The sequence below is a fragment of the Ailuropoda melanoleuca genome, chromosome 13 (assembly GCF_002007445.2).
Source record: "Ailuropoda melanoleuca isolate Jingjing chromosome 13, ASM200744v2, whole genome shotgun sequence".
Taxonomy (NCBI): domain Eukaryota; kingdom Metazoa; phylum Chordata; class Mammalia; order Carnivora; family Ursidae; genus Ailuropoda; species Ailuropoda melanoleuca.
In genome coordinates, this window is record NC_048230.1 from 63,174,072 (window position 1) to 63,193,854 (window position 19,783).

Here is a 19,783-nt window from a genome sequence, read left to right on the forward strand (position 1 = left end):
TTTACTATGTTTTGTTTACTAGAAACATTTTGGCATGTCCCTCCCTTTTATATCTTGGTAAAAGGCTTGTGGTACTATTTTGGTAACTCTTGTTTACTATTTTTTGCTTACTAGAAACTTTTTGGCAAATCTCTCCATTATATCATTGTGAAATCCTTTGTAAATTTACCTTTGGGTTATTGCAAATAACGTGGATGACGGTTTTTGGGTTTTTTTTTTCCACATCTGCATGGTCGTTCAGCTTTTTAATAACTTAGGGTTATTTGAATAGATTTTTCCCAGACCCCTCAATTATTGTGATCATAATAGCAGCTGCAGTGTGGTGGTTATTAGGGCTGCTCACTGATACTCTTATTTTTTTTTTTTTTCCCTCTTCTGGGTACATGGTAGGATAGCACTTCTCCATCACCTTGAAGTTGAGCGTTGCCGTGTGACTCGATTTGGATATTGAAATTTGAGTGCAAGTGATGTGAGACACTTCTAGGCAAATACCCCTTTTTTTCTGAAAGGATTCTGAAGTGGTTACATAGTGTAAGCAATAAGCCTATGCTTAAGCCACTGAGTTTTTTATTTATTTTTTATTTTATTTTATTTTTTAAAGATTTTGTTTATTTATTCGACAGAGATAGAGACAGCCAGCAAGAGAGGGAACACAAGCAGGGGGAGTGGGAGGAGGAAGAAGCAGGCTCATAGCAGAGGAGCCTGATGTGGGGCTCGATCCCATAACGCCGGGATCACGCCCTGAGCCGAAGGCAGATGCTTTAACCGCTGTGCCACCCAGGCGCCCCATCACTGAGTTTTTGAAATGTAGTTTCAACTGTAGTATAAACCAACCCATCCTGATGAATGTAAGTATACATGGATTCTCATCATTGATCCTCATGGCTAAGTGCTGATATTAGCCCATTTTATAGTTGAGGCAGTGGAGACAAAGGAATTATATTTACTTGTCTAGCAGAACTGGTAGCCCAGGCACTTTGAGCCATACATTCATCTTTTTTCTTTTCTTTTCTTTTCTTTTCTTTTCTTTTCTTTTCTTTTCTTTTCTTTTCTTTTCTTTTTTTTTTTCTTTTCTTTCTTTCCTCCCCAAAGATTTACTTATTTATTTGAGAGAGGGAAGGAGGGAGAGAATGTGAGCAGGGAGTCAGAGAGGGAGTCAGAGGGAGAGGGAAGAGAATCCTCAAGCAGATTCCCCCCTAAGCGTGGAGCCCAGTGTGGGGCTTGATCCCAGGACCTTGACTGAGATCATAACCTGAGCTGAAATCAAGAGTCAGGTGCTTAACCGACTGAGCCACCCAGGCACCCCAAGCTCTACATTCTTAAGCACTACTTAAGTTTGCTGCCATTCTGTATGCTGTACCAACTCAGTATTCATAACTTCATGCCAGAGCTTATGTTTACTTCTCTCTTCCATCCCTTCTTACTGATGCTCCTGAAGTTCCAGGTCCAGGGGTCTCTTACCAGCATTTACCCTTCCCAGTGTTGTACTGCAGAAACCTCCATTCCTTTTTGGTCATCCGTTACCTACTTTTACTGCCTTCTGGAGTTCCATCTTTCCTGTGACAGGGATAGTTCCTTGCCTTGGATATCCTTGCGTCTCTAAAGTTTTCAGAGTAAATTTCTCAGAAGGCCACGTTCAGCTGTACGAGTAGGAGGCTGCCCAGCAAAGGGATTGCAGCATAGTGGTTAAGGGTTTGGCTTCTGAATCCTAGTTCTGCCACTTACTGGCTGTGTGAACCTCCCTATTCCTCAGTTTCCTCATGTGTACAATGGAGATAATAATAATACCTATCTCATATAGTCCTTTTGAGGATTAAGTGAGTTAATTTATGTAAAACCTTGGAATAATGCCTGGCACATTGTAAGCATGATATAAATGTTGGGTATTATGATTTTAAAGAATCAGGCATCAGGGGGCCAAGATGAGTAGAGGTAAGTCATTACTGATCTTAATCTTTCTGATGTTAAGATATTAAAGGTTTAATACCACACTTAATATAATTTTTCCTTTTGCTTTAACAGGGATTGCTGAGCAACTCTACAGGGTATTCTGCTCTGGGGGAGAATGACCTAGAGCTTGCCCCCAAAGAATTTATAATAAAGGGGAGATAAGAGACACATAAATACCTGTATACAGACAATTGTGCTATTGCCAGGTAGTCCATAAAAAGTGTTCTTTGGGAGTTCAGAAAAGAAGGAGGTAGGAAATCAGAGAAGGCTTTGAGTCAGGGCATTTATTCAGTTTGGAAGGGTAGGCAGGATTTGGATGTGGAGACTGGGTGTGGTAGGGAGGAAATAGCCAGGTGAAAGGAAGCCTTAGATCAGAGGTCTGTAATAAACATGTTTGTTCATCCATTCAGCAAATATGCAGTGAACATTTACTATGTGCTAGGTATTGATGTAAGCCCTGGGGATGCCACAGTAAACAAAACAAAGTTCCTGCTCTTAGGGAGCTGTGTTACAGTATTTGAATGTACAGAACCATAATGTATCAAGCAGTGATAAGGACTAAGACGAGTGTTAGGAGACAGTGTAGGTTTAGGTAACTAAGAACAGTATGATTCATTTCTAATGTTTTTCTTAGGGTATCTTTTGAGGAAACCCAAAGCCGAGCTAAATGGCTTTTTCATGTGCACCGGGCCATATCTGTGCTGCTTTCCATGCTCGTAGTTCTCTGTTCTTTGTTCTTGGCCTGTCTAGATATATTTCAAGTCCCAGTGTCTTCATGAGGCTATCCCCCTCTGTATCTGCCAGAAGCACTCCCTTCCTTTCTGCACTTCTGGAGTCAGTTTTGGCCTATAAAACTAATTTGGCATTTCCTATTTTTTAAAAAAAGATTTTATTTATTTCACAGAGAGAGAGAGGGAGCATGAGCAGGGGAGCAGCAGAGGGAGGAGAAGCAGGCTCCCCGCTGAGCAGGGAGCCCGAGGGGGGGCTCGATTCCAGGACTCTGGGATCATGACCTGAGCCAAAGGCAGATGCTTAACCCTGTTGAGCCACCCAGGTGCCCCTGGCATTTCCTATTGAACTGCCTTTGTCTTTTCTCATATTGTTCATTATTTATTCCACAAGAATGTGATGCCCATTTATTTAGTAAACAATTTATTGGACTTTCATTTTGTTTCAGCCATGACTGGGCACTGGGAACTTGAAGATAAATGCACATGGTCTATGCCCTTGAGGAATGCACAGTCTGTTAGAAGGGGAGAAATGTAAACTGCTACTACAGACATGATAAATGTCAGATTAGAGCTGCGTCCAGAGTTTGTTGGAATGCAAGAAGAGGGAGCAACCATCTACCCAGGGGAGTTGTTTAAGAGTTTTATAAGGAAGAAACTTTTAAATTGGTTCTTGAAAGTTGATTTGGAATTTAATAGTCAGAGACTGGGATTGGTGTCTGTGAGTTTGGAGAGCCTTTTATGCATGGGACATACCGTGTGAAGGGGTGGAGGGGAATGGTAAGTTCTTGTAGCTGGAGTATAGTGCAGGGTTGTGGATTTGTGGTGGGCGATAGGCCTGGAGGAGTAGATTGGAGACATTGAAAGGCTTTGAAAATGATGTACGGAGTTGAGATTTGTGTGGGCAGTGAGGAATCATCAGAGGTTTTACAGCCGGGGAGTAGTTTATATTCTGTCCTTGGGCAGCAGAGGTTGGTTTAGATCAGTGCTGCTCAAATCGTCCTGCACATGAGAATTACTGGAGAGTTTTAGAAAATACCGGTGCTAGGCCACACATAGTAAGATCCTTGTCTGGAGCAGGGACCCAGGTATTAGTTTTTTGATAACTTCCCAGGTGATTCGTGTGCCACCCAAGTTGGAGAACCTGTGGTTTGAGAGGTCTGATGACAGGTCAGTAAATGAGGAGGCTGTGACAGTGGCCTGGCTAGGAGAGAAGTCTTTGAATTGAGGAATTGGGAACTGGGACAAGGGAAGACTGAGCCAGCCATTGTTGTTTTTCTTCAGTTTTCTCTGTGTTTGTTTTGAACAATATTGCGGCCCTCCAGGGGTGTAAGGTCCAGTCTTTGTGCTTTGAATTCCTCAGGTATTTGTACGTAGTAGGTTCTCAATAAATATTTGCCTTGATTAAAGTTCGTTTTCTTTTGTTCAGTACTCAGAGTTGATTACTTAAGGCATTTTTATTTCATTTGCTTCTTTCCTTTTTGTTATTAAATAGAAGTTCCTTTAGGGATGCAGGTGGATGGAAATGAGACTTTTTGGTCAGTTTTACTTCCTCATAATTCCTATTAAAGATTTAGGAAGTTAAAATTCAATAATTCAACAATAAGTCTGCATATGGATTTGGTTTATCCGTACGATCTTTCCTTAGTAGTGCAACTAAGTAAGTTTGCCTTTAACTCTTGACATTTGTGTAAAACCCATCATTGGTGGTACACCATTTACAAAAAAAGTATTTTTTTGTAAAGTTTAAGTAATCTCTACATTCAGTGTGGGGCTTGAACTCATGACCCTTTGATCAAGAGTTGCGCGCTCCACCGACTGAGCCACCCAGGCACCCCAAGATTCTTAAAGTATCGTTAAGGTTCATCTTCCACAACAACATGTAGAAAGTGAGCCTTAACCCTAGATTCTGTTAATGTGTGTAACTCAGGAATTTATCCACGTGGTATAGAATCTGACTTGCCTTGTGCACTTGAAATAATTTTTCTTTGCCAAATGTATTTGTTTCTGAATGGGGATAGTATTTTAAAAATGCTGTGAATCATTTTTATGTCAACTCTTCATTCTCTATTCTCAGAGAGGGGAATTGGAACATATGGAAATTAAAAACTTTTATACGTGACACCATTTATACCTCCCCTCTGCCATTTGGTATCTTGAAAAACATCAGACCTACAGAAAGTTATGGAAATGGTACCATTAACACCCATCTCCCCTTTACCTAGATTCACCAATTACTGTTTTGCCAGATTTTCACTTGCTTGCTTGCTTGTGCATATACTCCCTCTTTTTAGCCATCTTCATTGAGAGTTACTTGCATACAGACGTTATGACACTTCACCCTAAATACTTTTGCATCTTCATCCTGAGAGAAAGGGTACACGTAATTATGATATAATTACATCATTGAGGCAGGACACTTGACATAAAACCAGTACTTAGTCTGTATCTAAATCTTACCATTCACGTATTCTCCAGCTTTTTTATTTTTCCTACTCTTGAATCCAGTAAAGGACCGTGCATTGGATTAAGTTGTCATGTGTCCTTAACATTCCAATATTGATTAGTGTGACCCAGTAGTCTCGGGATTTGAGAAATGGAATGAAAACCTCTGTTAAGGGACATGCAGCCCAGCTTCCCATCCTTCTTCCCTGCTTGCCTCCTCCACGCTCTCCCCGGCTGGCTGGGAATGGGCCCTCCGAGACTCAGATTCTGAAGTGGAACCTTACATACAGGGCAGACCTGCCTGTACACATCTTCCTGAGGCTAGGAGAGGCTTTATCCTGAACAGGGTTATTTTTCATTTTAGGAGTAAAGCCATTCTGGTTGCCCAGGTGCTTCACTAAGAAAAAGAAAATGTGATCGTGTTAATGAGACTATGAGAAAAGATTTTCATAGTTGATTCTAAATCATCTGAAACGTTAGAAGTTAGTTGTCCTCTGCTCTTTCTTGAGGACCACTGATTATCAGGATCTTGTCTTTATATAGTTCATGGGCTTTTCTTTTCTTTTTTCTTTTTTTTTTTTTAACTAGTAGGACCTCCCTGCCCCGTCCCCCTTTAGATAGTCCAGTGGTTGTATGGTTTTGCCTTTTCACTCCATCCTAGGCAGACTTCTTTTGCTTCAGCTCTTTGTGCCCTACAATCTGTTTCCATCCTCCCCGTTTGCTGCAAGCCCTCATTTCCAGCTACCTGTTCCACATGCAAAACTGAACTCAGTATCTTTTTGTGTAAACCTGAGCATGGGTTTGAATATTGGATGGGGGATTCACTAGGGAAGATGGTGTTTCACTAGGGAAGTAGGAATATTAGGCCACTGTCCCTTATCAGCCCTTCCCTCTCCCTTCCTCCTCCCCACTACCTCAAGGAATCAGGTGAGCCAAAGGCAGGGCCTTGCTGGTACCACCATTTCTGGCTCACTGTGGAGTCTTGGAAGTTAGGCTTCTTCGTTTAACCCAGTGTTTTTCTACTGTTTTTTTCATTATGATTCCAAGAAGCCCTTTAGGACAATTTTTTTTTTTTTAGCATTAAAGCCCTCCTACCGATGACATTTTAATACCATGAATATATAGTGTATCTGTGTATATAGTGTGTGTATGTCTGTATCACACATGAACAAATGAGATATTTTAACTCTCAAGAACCACTTTTTGTCCCCTTGGAGTGATATTGCCCCACTGAAAATATATGTTTTAACCTAGACTAGAGGCAGTCTAACGCCTTAGAAACAAAGCAGGCAGAGGAGTCCACTTGCCAACTTTACTGTCCACAGAGAATTTACCTTAGGCTCACATCTGACTGCTGAAACTGGAGTTTCATAATCGTGTTGTGACCACGACTCACAGTAATAACATCATAATATATCGTGCTCAGTATACACACACATATGTAATTCAAAGGTTTTAATAGTATTTATTCTCACTACTTGTGATGCACTGTATCCACTGTATTCTTGTAAAGATAGTTTTATTAAGTTTTATTAAGGTAATTTACATATAGTAAAGTCACCTGTTTTTATAATGTAAAATTTTTTAAAAGATTGTATTTACTTATTTATTTGAGAGAGAGAGAGCAAGTGCGTGGGGAAGGGGAGGAGCAGAGGGAGAGGGACAAGCAGATTTGAGTTGAGTGCGGGGCTCTATCTTACGACCCTGAGGTCATGACCTGAGCTGTAATTAAGAGTCAGGTGCTTAACCAACTAAGCCACCCAGGCGCACCTATTCTGTAAGTTTTTAATTTAAAAAGAAATGCTGGTTGTGATCCACTGACTCACAAAAGCATGACAGCCAGCAGGAAGAGTAATGCCAGGCTGTCTAGAGACTACTGTACGTCCACTGGAGAGGCAAGAAGAAAGGAGTGAGGGGTGTCCTGAAACACTGTGTTCACTGTAGTTGTTGAACTTTGTTTCAGTAAATGCCCTTGAACTTGACCAGGCTGGCAGTTTTACTCCTTGGTATGGAATGAAGGCTGGGGAGCTCATGGCAGGAAAGGGCAGCAGTGAGTTTTTTAAGCCCACAGGTAAAACTGCTCTGATGGCGACCATGGCTTGCTTCTCAGGAAGGTGAGTGACATGGACAATTTCATTCTTTGATTTGTGGTGCCCTGCTCCCCTTAAAAGAAAGGAAGGAAGGAAGAGAGGTCGGGCTGGAGGGGGAATAATAGGGGGAAGGTTGATTTAACGTTAGACAGTAGAGCCTGAAATTCTTGAAATCCTCATTATTTAGTGGGTTTATGCATAAGAATATTTGAGAGAGTGACTGTAAGGATCTGTGTATTTGATTAATTTGCTGTCATTAATCTGTTAAAAGAGTATAGAGCACTGAGGAAATGAAATAGGAAACTACCAGTTTTTATTAGAACAGAAGAAGAGAGGGTGTAAAGAATGAGGCGTAGCTTTGCTCTGTTGGGGTGTCTTCATGGTCAGAGGAAAGCCCGGGATATAGCTACTGGGTATCAGCTGTGCAAACAAGGAAGCCAGTGCTAGAAAGGCCAAGAAGGTAGATTTTGCCTGTCTAATTTGGCCCCAGTGCCAGACAAGGCAGGAATATGATAGAACCAAATAAAGCTGAGGCATCCCATCCCAGAGAGCAGAATAATTAGAGCACACTTGTATTGAGTGCTTCCTGTATGTTAGGTACTAATTATTTTATATTTATTCTCTCACTTAATCCTTTAAAACAGTATGGGGTTATAGATAACCTATTACTCCCTCATTTTACTAATGAGGAAACTGAGGCACAGAGAAGTAAAGAAACTAGTTCAGGGTCACATGGTTATTTGTTCTTACATGGAATAGAAATGAGCTGGGCACTGGAGACCCTGCCTTCAAATGAGTGAGCTGACTACTTCTCAGGCCATGTCTGCTGTGCTGTACCTCTTTTCAGGAGCATGGCCTTACCTGGCGGATCCCATGATCTTCATTTGTCATTTCGTCTCCAGGTTGCCACCCTGAGGTTCATTCTTAGAGGCTGGTGACCACAATACTAAAAATAACATTGTCCTAGACAATATTTATAGTTTTTTCACTCCCTCTTAAGTACAGACTGTGCCTTATCTGGGAAATACCACTTATTTTAGGACTCTAGAGTTGGACATTTAAATGGTAAGGCTTTTCCAATTTGGTAGTCATATTTCAAGTCAGTGCAGCAGGCATTTACATGCTTCCTAAGTACCCTGAGGTACACTTGGTCCTGGGGGTAATAAATGTGGTCACAGTGTAGTAGGGGAAATAGACAAGACCAATATTCAAATTGCAGTGAAACTAAGTAAGTAGGGAGGAGAGAGGAACATAGAGGAGGGTAAGGAGATTAGGAAGAACTTCCCAGAGGAGTTAACATCCAAGTTGGGTTTTGAAGGATAAATAGGAGTTTGTCAGGTAGGTAGACAATTGCAGACTAATTAAGTGAGAATTGCTGGAGAGATGGGCAAAAGTTCCCTTCTGATATTATTGCCAATGTGTCTAGATTCTTAATGTAGTAGAAAGAACTTCCAGTTGTAAAATTCCCTTTCTTCCCCTAGTGTCTTGAAATGCCATTGGGATCCCAGGTTTCAGCAGTAGTGCTGTACATGTAGGGATTATGCTTTGGGCCTCTTGTAAGAAGGAAAGATGCTTCCCAAGTAGCACATGCAGGCATGCTGCAACTTTGGACAGAAGCAAGGGCCCTTGTGTGAGGGGGTGATGGTGTTCCCTGTACCCTAGCTCTAACCAAGGCTTTGATTGCAATTGCTTGGTGAACTTTTTCTTCTCTCTCTCTTTTTAAAGACTTATTTATTTATTTTAGAGAGAGAGTATGAGAGAGCACGAGAGCATGGTGAGGAGAGGGAGAGGAGAAACTCAAGCAGACGCCTTACTGAGCATGAAGCCCGATGTGGGGCTTGATCCCACGATCAAGGGATCGCAACCTGAGCCCAAATCAGGAGTTGGATGCTTAACTGACTGCACCACCCAGGCGCCCTGAGATTTCTCTTTTCTTATGTGAAAATAGTTGATTAATTGTTGTTACTCAGAAGGAATTTAGTCATTCAGCCACAGATGTCTTCTGAGCACTGAGTTTTTGGGGGTGGAGGGTAGATGAAGACCATACGTAGAATTTGGGTCTTTGAATAGAACATTATTCATTAAAGTGTACAGATCTGAAGTGTACTGCTGGGTGGATTTTTGCATGTGAATATATCTGTTTAACTACAACATTCAGATCAAGATAGAGAACATTTCTAGCACCCCAGAAGTTTCTCTCATGGCTCTTTTCTGATAATACTTATGCCCCCCCACAAACTCCCCGACATTAGTCTGATGTCTTTTGCCAAAAATTAGTTTTGCCTCTTTTTGAACTTTAAGTGGAGTCATAAAGGATGTACTGTTTTGTATCTGGCTTCTTTTATTCAACCTTATGATTGTGAAATTTAACCACCTTTTTGGGGAGCCTTGATTATTTACTGGTCCCCTGCCAGGCGGGGCCTAGAATAATCACATGTGATTGATGCCATTGAGTACTGGCTTTCATTTGTTCAGTGGACATTTCCAAGTGCCACATAGCAGGTGCTTTGCAAGGGCCTGGTGACCAAAGATAAGTAAGTGCTTGCCATCAAGGGGCTCTCAGTCTAGTGAACGGGATGGGTACTTAATTATGAGAATAAAGAATTGGTCGCCTTTTAGGGGTGAAAGTGGGTTTTGAAAGACTTATAGAGGAGGTGAGATTTCTTCTAGTAGTCAGAGGATTACTAGAAGTTTTCCAGGTGGTCAAAAGGTGATAGCACAGGTGTGGATGTATGAAGCAGCATGGTGTCCAGAGTCCTTTGACTTTAGATTGATCCAGAGTTGTAAGAATGCCAAAAATATCACTTTGGGAAGACATTTTGAGGAAACCGTTGGTGTAGAAGTTTGACCTCCATCTTAGGCTGGGTCCATGGGAGATGACCACTCTAGGGAATGGTTGTAAATGTGTCATCATGGAGAAGGCGGGGAGTGGAAGTGAAATTTAGCTGTAGCTAAGGAGAAACTTCCAGGAGTGCTTTTACTGTTGATGCTAAGAAAAACTTTTAGAAGGTTAGGTGAAACTACAGAGATGCTTATTATGAATGTAGTGTCTTTTCAGTAATTGAGATGACTTGAGATGTCCCATAAAGCCATCAAAAATTCCCTGAGGTGGGGTGGCTGGGTGGCTCAGTTGGTTAAGCATCTGACTCTTGGTTTTGGCTCAGGTCATGATCTCATGAGTCTTGAGAACAAGACCAGATTGCAGCCTGGTTGAGCTCTGTGCTCAGTGGGGAGTTGGCTTGAAGATTCTCTACCTCTGCCCCTCCCCCCACTTGTGCCTGCTCTGCTCACTCTCTCAGATAAATAAATCTTTTTAAAAAATTCCCTGAGGGTGGATTTAGATGCAGTGTCTGTCCTCCGTCATGGGATTTTGTAGCAAAATGTGTTCCAAATGTGTTCCCTGTTAACATCAGTTTGCTGGGGCTACCGTAACAAAATACCCAGACTGGGTGACTTTCACAGAAATTCATTTTCTCACAATTCTGGAGGCTAGAAGTCCAAGATCAAGGTGGCAGGTTTGGTTTCTTCTGAAGGCCCTCCTTGGCTTGTAGTCCTCCTTTTTTTTTTTTAAGATTTTATTTATTTATTTGACAGACAGCCAGCNCGAGAGAGGGAACACAAGCAGGGGGAGTGGGAGAGGAAGAAGCAGGCTCATAGCGTAGGAGCCTGATGTGGGTCGATCCCACAACGCCGGGATCACGCCCTGAGCCGAAGGCAGACGCTTAACCGCTGTGCCACCCAGGCACCCCTGTAGTCCTCCTTCTCACCGTGTCCCCACATGGGCTTTTCTCTGTGCTCTGTTCTCTTCTTAAAAAGGAGGCCAGCCATATTGGATTAGGGCCCACTCCAATGACCCCATTTTAACTTAATTACCTATTTAGTGGCCCTATCTTCAAATACAGTCACATTCTGGCATACTGGGAGTTAGGGCTTCAGCATATGACTTTGATGTGTGGATGTGTGGAGGGGGTTACACAGTTTATTTCGTAACACCAATGTTTCATAAGTTGCCACAATGTTGTCAGGCTGTACAGGGGTTGTCACCTGAGAAGAGTGGGGTGGGGGTGGCCAAGGACAGCACCAAGAAAAGCAGGTTGTAGACCAGTCTGGTGTAAACCCTCTGAGGGCTGGACTTTTTCTTCAGTGGCCATCTCTTGAGTTCATAGTGGCTCATCTGCACACACAGACCTGTGAGCCTTGGCTCACCTGTAGTATTTTATCAATTAATAAAGGGTGAAAATAGGGACTAGAAAGAAAAGAACCTAAACTGTGAAGGCCAGGTGGACATCACAAAGAAGACAGTTTCAAAGCTTTCATAACTCTTTTTTTTTTTTTTAAAGATTTTATGTATTCGGGGTGCCTGGGTACCTCAGATGGTTACGCATCCGCATTCAGCTCAGGCTGTCATCCCAGGGTTCTGGGATCGAGCCCCTCATTGGGCTCCCTGCTTGGCAGGGAGCCTACTTCTCCCTCTCCTTCTAGGGCTCCCCCTGCTTGTGCTCTCTCGCTCTCTCTGTCAAATAAATACATAAAATCTTAAAAAAAAAAAAGATTTTATGTATTTATTTGAGAGAGAGAGCGTGCATGTGAGCATGAGCAGGGGGAAGGGGCAGATGGAGAGAGAGGGAGGAGCACACTCCTTGCTGAGCAGGGAGCCTGTTGTAGGACTCAATCCCAGGACCCTGAGACCATGACCTGAGCCAAAGGCAGACACTTAACTGACTGAGCCACCCAGGTGCCCCAATACTTTCATAACTCGTAATAACCTGTTCCTCTGCTGAACAAATCATATCCCTCTGATTTGCCATCTAACCATTTTCTTTGATTGGGCTGGCATTAAACAGCCTTGACATTCTCCTTATCAAAACTTCAAATGCCAGAGAGTTGTTTCTAAATCAGATGGCCTCAATCCTCCTCCTCCTGGGGGCAGGAAATTGTTGTCTGTGAAATGATTTTATTTTGAATTTTCTCCTATGGCCCCTGCGAGGGTGGTGGGTGGGGAATTTTCTTTCTGTTGATGAAGCCTCTTGAAAGTGCTTTTTGAGAGTCACACCTTAAATTTGTTTGTTTGGAGACAGAGAGAACTCTTAGTAGGACTGCTTTTGTTGTAATCAGCATTGAAATTCTGTGGTAGCAGATGAGGCTTGTTATACCTACCTGATAACTGGAAGTTTTTGATTTTCAAGGTAATGGCGTTTATTATAATGGTATTATAATGGTCTATGTCTTAGAGTCACTGTTCTAAGACCCTTTTCCAGAATTAGATCTTTAAAGCTTCTAGGCTATTAAGAGAACTCGTGCAGAGTTAAATGAGATGTATTCACTCACACCCACTCATATTAGACCTAGCCTAATGTGAGGTGGGGATCTGGGGAAGTCCTGGCATGCCCCAAGTGTTTTCATGCTGCCTCCATTAATGCCAGGGCAGTTCCATTGTCTTTTTGTTCCATCCCTTAGTGGTGGGCTGGTTGACCATGAATTCCATTTTGCCAGGATGGTTTGGGTCAGAAGTAAGCATTTAAAAATCTTTGAACAACAGTCAAAGATAGTGTGCATTGTGGCTCTAATTTCTGTTTATACTAATAGAATATTTGTGTTGTCTTTGACTTACTTAGCTGTTCACTGAGGAATGAGGTTCTTTTAACAGATATTACGGAGTCATTGTTAATTTACTTAACAAGGAATAAGTTCATTGTTTGGAATGGGTCATAGTTCAAAAGTGTACCTAGCATTTTAGTTACTTTTTGAAGAAAATAGGACTGTTTTTCTCCAGACTTTCTCTCTTTAAGCCAGTAAACAGTATTTCTTGTAACCCCAGCAAATTAAATGTTTTAACTTTCCAAATTTTTATATTTTGTTTTCTTTATCTTTTCTACCATTTCATTCTACTCTAATCTTAGATTTGACTCTGTCCACTCTTTTTTCTTTTTGTGGTTTGTGACATTTTTCTTTTGTACAAACTAGGTCAATAATACTATTCTAGAAAAGTGTTATTTAACCATAAAAGTGCTGATGGTACTAAAGCTCAGGTTATAGAAAATCTGGGACCACTGGACGGACAGCAGACTGATTTGAAACTCTGTGTACCTTGGTAGAGTGGTGTGCATGTTTTATTGGCATCTTCCATTGGTGGAAATACTTGAGCAGTTGCTGCCATATATTCTAGACATGTCTCGACTTTCTTAAGAGGTTTTTTTTTTGACCCATTTAATGAGAAATATTTCAACAAAGCAATTCAGATGTTTTCTGACCTCTTAAAGGGAGAAGGGAGAGATGGAATCTATAGGTTACATTGCACTGGGGATTAGGAGCTCTCAGTGTAGCCTGTCAGTGCTCCTAGAGAATTTTCTTAATCCTTGTGTTTTAGTTAGGTCCTTTTAATTGCAAGGAACAGAGGTTTAGGCCAAGTTAGTTAAGACAAGTGGTGTGAAATGGTGTAGTAGACTGAGTCATTGGCCCCACTTACTCACTCTTCTGTAGTAGTATTTTACGTTCATACCCTTGCCATAATTCATGGATGGAATTATATCGCTATTCCTTGATTTTAGGGTTGGCTGTATGACTTGCTTTCGCCCAGTGGTATGTTTCATGTAGACATGAAAGCACAGGTTTGCAGCAGGTTTCTGTTGATAGGCTTGTCCTCTCATGCCTTTGCCATCACCAAGAGAAGAACCCTGAGTAGTTATAGCCTCTTCAGCATAGACCTCAGAGTGAGACAGTAGAACAGGGCAACCCCAGCAGACGTGTAGTTGAAAGCAGAGTCAACCCAACTCACATGCCTGTGGTAAAGTTAAGTGCTTATTGTTGTATGCTTCCAAGATTTTGTGGTCTGTTGTTATGCAGCATTATTTTGGCAATAGATGACTTATATAGTCATCCTGCTGGATCCAGGACGGTTCCTGGGCCTTTAGTGACTGTCTCTTTTGGATGGTCTCTCCCAGTACTTTACCATTTACAGGACTCCCAGTGAATCTGCCCCACTCTTCTCTTCCCACCCACTGGCTTCTTCATTCTATCTTACTGCTCTCCTTTACTTTACAGTTTCTGTTTACTTATATGTTATGTTCTCTCTTAAATTTTCCATGACCAGGGTCCCTGTGGCTCCTCCATGGTCTCAGTCTCATGATTTCTCAACCTATCCTATTGCTTAATACCCTATTCTTTAGATTTCAGATTTGAGAGGAAATCAGTTTTGCCTTTTAGGGTTTTTCCTCTACCCCAGAAATGTCATGTCCTCACTTTTTGGCCTTTTTAGGAATTGGCTGCCCTTGGGTTAAGGGTCTGCCTCTGGCCCAATTAAGATGTGTCTGGGGGTGTGTTGGGAGGAGGAATGTGTCTGAAATACATAGGTGCCTAGTACTTGCCTTACTAACAGAGGCTGTGAATGTGTAGAAGACTTAGTGTTAAAACAAGTCTTTTGCACAGTGTTATATGTCATCTGGGGATTTTAGTGAGTGTTAGAACTTGTCAGTTCCTGGGCTCATCAGTTCACCCGAGGGCAAGCTTTTAACTTGGCTCTTGAAAGCTTTTAATTTTCTGGGGCTGCATTCCATTTTTCAGTTTCCTGGTTCTAAGATACCAACCTTATAGCATGAATTCACAGGATGAACCTCTTTCAAGGGAAAACGTGAGAAAAGAGATCATCTACTGGAAGAAAAGCTGACTCATGCAAAACCTTCCAGAGTTGAGAAGCAAATAAGTCCACTTATTCTGAAGTTCTGAATTTGCTGGTTCTTGAAGCTTTTTTGTAGATTCTTTGGGATTTTTTCCATTGATAGTTATGTCAAGCGCAAATAAAGACAATTTTATTTCTTTTTGTTTAATCTGTATACCTTCTTGTCTTATTGCACTGGCTAGGACACTAGTATGGTGTTGAGTAGATGTGACGAGATTAGACATCCTTGCTTTGTTCCTGAATTTAGGGGAAATGATACAGTTCCATTAACTGTAGGTGTTTCATTAGTGCCTTTTATGGGGTTGAGGAAGTTCCCTTTTATTCTGAGTTTGCTGAGAGTTTTTATCATAAATGGATGTCAGATTTTGTCAGATACTTTTTGTGTATCCATTGAGATGATTCTGTAGATTTTTTTCTTTAGTCTGTTGATACAGTGAATTACATTAATTGATTTTTGAATGTTGAACCCTTCTTGCATACCCAGGATAAATCCCACTTGGTCTTGATGTATTATCCTTTTCATCTATTGCTGTATTCAGTTCATTCTAGTATTTTGTTAAGGATTTTAATGTCTTTGTTTTGATCTTTGTGTTTGCCTTGTGGTTTCTTATAGTACTAGATTTGGTGTCAGGGTAATGTGGCCTCATAAAATGAGACAGGAAGGGTTCCCTCCTCTTGTGTCCTTTGGAAGAGTATATGTAAAATTGGAATAAATCCTTAAATATTTGTTAAAGTTCACCATTGAAGCTGTCTAGGCCTGGAGTTTCCTTTGTTGGAAGGTTTTTTGGTTTTGCTTTTTTTAAAAAAAGATTTTATTTTATTTCAGAGAGAGAGCACAAGTGAGATGGAGGGACAAAGGGAGAGGGAGAAGCAGACTCTCCCCTGAGCAGGGAGCCCAGTGCAGGGACCTTGAAATCATGACCTGGGCCAAAGGCAGATGCTTAACTGAGCCACCCAGGTGGCCCTGTTGGAAGGTTTTTAACTATAAATTCAGCATCTTTAATAGATGAAGGGCTATTTAGGTTCTCTATTTCTTCTTAAGTGAGTTTTGCTAGTTTGTGTCTTTTAGGGAACTTATCTGATTGATCTAAGTTATGCAAATGTACAGGCATAAAGTTAATATTTATCCTTTTTTTGTTTTTGTTTTTTTTTATTAGAGAGAGAGGCAGAGAGAGAGGTAGAGAGAATCTGAAGCAGGCTCCACCACCAGCACGGGGCCCAACACCAGGCTTGGTCTCACAACCCTGTGATCACGACCTGAGCCAAGATTAAGAGTCAGACACTTAACCGAGCCCCCCAGGCACCCCAAATATTATTATCCTTTTAATATGTGTAGACTTCCTAGAGATGTCTCCTTTTTGAGTCTTGATAGTGGTAATTAGTATCTTTTGTCTTTTTTCTTGATCATTCTGGTTAGAGGTTTGTCAATTTTATTGATCTTTTTGAAGACCTGGCTTTTGGTTTCACTAATTTTTCTCTTATTTTTTTGTTCTCAATTTCATTGATTTTTATTCTCTATTATTTCTTTCCTTTTACTTGTTTTGCATTTACTGTGGTCTCCCTTTTTAGTTTCTTAAGGTAGAAGCTTAATTTGTCAGAGGGTTTTTTCTTTTATAATAATTTTTTAATGCTATAAACATTCCTCTAGGCACTGCTTCAGCTGCATTCCATAAATTTTCATATATTATGTTTTGATGTTCATTCAATTCAAGATATTTTCTAATTTCCCTTGTTACTTCCTTTTTGACCCAGGGTGGTTTAGAAGTATGTTTTATTTCCAAATATTTGTGGGCTTTCCAGCTATCTTCATGTTAATGATCTCAAATTTAATTACTTTGTGGTCAGAGAATATACTTTGGTGTAATTTCAGTTCTTTTAAAGTTGTTGAGATTTGTTTTATGGTCAAATAGACTGTATTGGTGAATGTTCCATGTGCACGTGAAAAGATTGTATATTAAAAAAAAGAGACTATAGATTCTGCTCTTACAGGGTGGAGTATTCTCTAAATGTTAATTAGGTTAAGTCGGTTGATAGTGTTATCCGTATCTTCTATATGCTTACAAGTTTTTTGTCTACTCATTTTATGGATTATTGAAAGAGGAGTGTTAGCTTTCCAACTATAATATATATATAATTGTATGTTATATATTTTATTAATTATATGTAATATATATATTTCCTTTGAGTTCTCAGTTTTTGCTGCATGTGTTTTGAAGTTCTCTTGTCAGAGGCATACAAATTAAGGATTGTTATGTTTTCTTCATGAATTAATCCCTTTATCATTATGTGAATGGCTTTCTTTGTCTCTTTTATTTTTTTTAAGATTTTATTTATTCATTTGACAGATAGAGACAGCCAGCGAGAGAGGGAACACAAGCAGGGGGGAGTGGGAGAGGAAGAAGCAAGCTCCTAGTGGAAGAGCCTGATGTGGGGCTCGATCCCAGAACGCCGGGATCACGCCCTTAGCCGAAGGCAGACACTTAACCGCTGTGCCACCCAGGCGCCCCTCTTTGTCTCTTTTAATATCCCTTCTGAAGTCTATTTTGATATTAATGCAGTGTCTCTGGCTTTCTTTTGATTAATGTTTGCATGGAATGTCTTCTTCCATCACGTTACTTTTAATCTATCTATGTCTTTAAAGTGGGTTTCTTGTGCACCTAGGTGACTCAGTCAGTTAAGCGTCTGACTCTTGATTTTGGCTCAGGTCATGATCTCAGGGTTGTGAGATTGAGCTCCATGTTGGGCTCTGCAGTCAGCGGGGAGTCTGCTTGAGATTCTCTCTCCCCTTCTCACTCTGCCCCTCCCCCCACTCTCTCTCTCTGTCTCTCTCTCTCTGTCTCTTTCTCAAATTAATACATAAATCTTTAAAAAAAAATAAAGTGGGGTTTATGGAAAGCATGTAATTTGTGTTAATCTGTGCCTTTTAATTGGGGTGTTTAAACCATTTACATTTAACATCATTATTGATATGTTTAGAATGAAATCTGTCATCTTGCTAGTTGATGTCTGTTTGTCCCATCTGACCTGTTCCCCTTTCTTCTTTTTATTCCTCCTTTCAGATTGAGGGTTTGTTTGTTTATTTGTTTGTTTGTTTGTTTTCAGATTGAGGGTTTTTTAAATTTCATTTTATCTTTATTATCGGTGTATTAGTTATACCTCTTTAAAAAAATTTAGTGGTAACCCTAGGGTTTACAATATTCATCACAGTCTACCTTCACGTAATATACTAATTCACATTTCACTCACAGCATAAGATCGTCACAACACAATATACTTCTAGTTTTCCCCTTACATCCATTGTGATATTTTTGCCATACATTTTACTTTTACATATCTTATAAATCCACAATACACTGTTATTATTTTTGCTTTGACATTTATCTTTTAGAATGATTAAAAATAGGGGGAAAAGACTGTTAAAAAAAAAGATATATTTATTTATTTATTTGAGGGGTGGGCAGAGGGAGAAGGAGAGAATCTTAAGCAAACTCCCTCTTGAGCAAGGAGCTGATGTGGAGCTCCATCCCGAGACTTGAGATCATGACCTGAGACAAAACCAAGTGTCAGATGCTCAACCTACTAAGCTAGCCAGGTGCCCCTAGAAAAAAGGGTGTTTTAGATTTACTTCCCTTTTTATCATTTCTGGAACTGTTACCTTCTTTTCGTAGATCCTTATTTTTGTCTGGTATCATACGCCTTCTACTTGAAGAACTTCCTTCACCATTTCTTGTAGGGCAGGTGCACAGACATTGGATTACCTCGCTTTTGTTTGTTTGAAAAGCCATTGTTTTGCCTTCATTTCTGAAAGACGTTTTTGCTGACTATAGAATTCTGGGTCATGAAGGCCCCCCCCTCCCCTTCAATACTTAGAAGATTTCTAGGGGTACCTGGCCGGCTCAGTTGGAAGAGCATGTGACTCTCTCTTGATTTGGGGGTTGTAAGTTTGAGCCCCACATTGGGTGTAGAGATTATTTTAAAAAATAAACTTAAAAAAATAGTTTAAGAGATTTCACTCCATTATCTCCTGGATTGTATAAATTCTGATGAGTGGTCTGCTGAAAATGTCATTTTCTTCCTCAGAAGGTAGTGTCTTTTTCCTCTGGCTGTATTTAAGATTTTCACTTTGACTTTTAGCAGTTTAACTATGAAGTATCCAGCTGTGTGTTTTTTGTTATATTTATTTAGTTGCTTACTTGTTTATATTTGTTCAGTAGGGTTCTCTAAGCTTCTTGGATCAGTGGTTTGATGACTTTAATTTTGGAAAGTTCTCAGCCAGTTTTTCTTCAAATGTCTTTTCTGCTATGTTCTCTTCCTCCCCTTTCTGGGACTCCAGTTACATGTATATGGTATCATTTGATCATATCTCAAAGCTCTTCAATGTTCTCTCGGTTGTGCACATGCCCCCTACACACTTCTTTTTTTCTCTGTGTTACAGTTTGGGTGATTTCTAGTGATTTATCTTCAAGTTCATTTATTCCTTTCTTATTTATGTTGAGTGTTAGGGTGAGCCCAACAAAGGAATTTTTCATTTCTGTTAACTTAACAAAAATAGCATTTCTTTTTGATGCTTTTTGTACATAATCTTTCTGTTGAAATTTACCGTCTGTTCATGCTTATTGTCTACTAAATTCTTTAACTTATTAATCATTGTTATTTTAAATTCCCTTAGATATAGCATCTGGATCATCTCTCATCCTGGTTCTCTTGATTGCTTTGTCTCCACCCTCCATCCTCCCTGCTTTTTGTGTATCTTGTAATTTTTTGATCGACTGCTGGACATCAGTGTTAGGAGACTGAGGTGGACATTAAATATTGCTGAGACTGCTGTTACATTAGGAGTAGGTTTAAGGGAAGAGAAGTTGCCACATTTGTATATATAGAATATTCAGACCTGT

The 19,783-nt window shown here is 40.4% G+C and overlaps 1 protein-coding gene across 3 annotated transcripts in view; it reads left to right on the plus strand.

Annotated features, from left to right (window-relative positions):
* Positions 1-688: 688 nt before the first annotated feature.
* The window catches only part of CHD6 (chromodomain helicase DNA binding protein 6), a 176,700-nt gene continuing 157,605 nt past the window's right edge, over positions 689-19,783 (plus strand). For all 3 annotated transcript variants that reach the window (XM_034641310.1, XM_034641311.1, XM_034641312.1), the window contains exon 1: positions 689-848. The gene's annotated coding sequence lies outside the window, so the exon portion shown is untranslated. The remainder of the gene's footprint in view (positions 849-19,783) is intronic.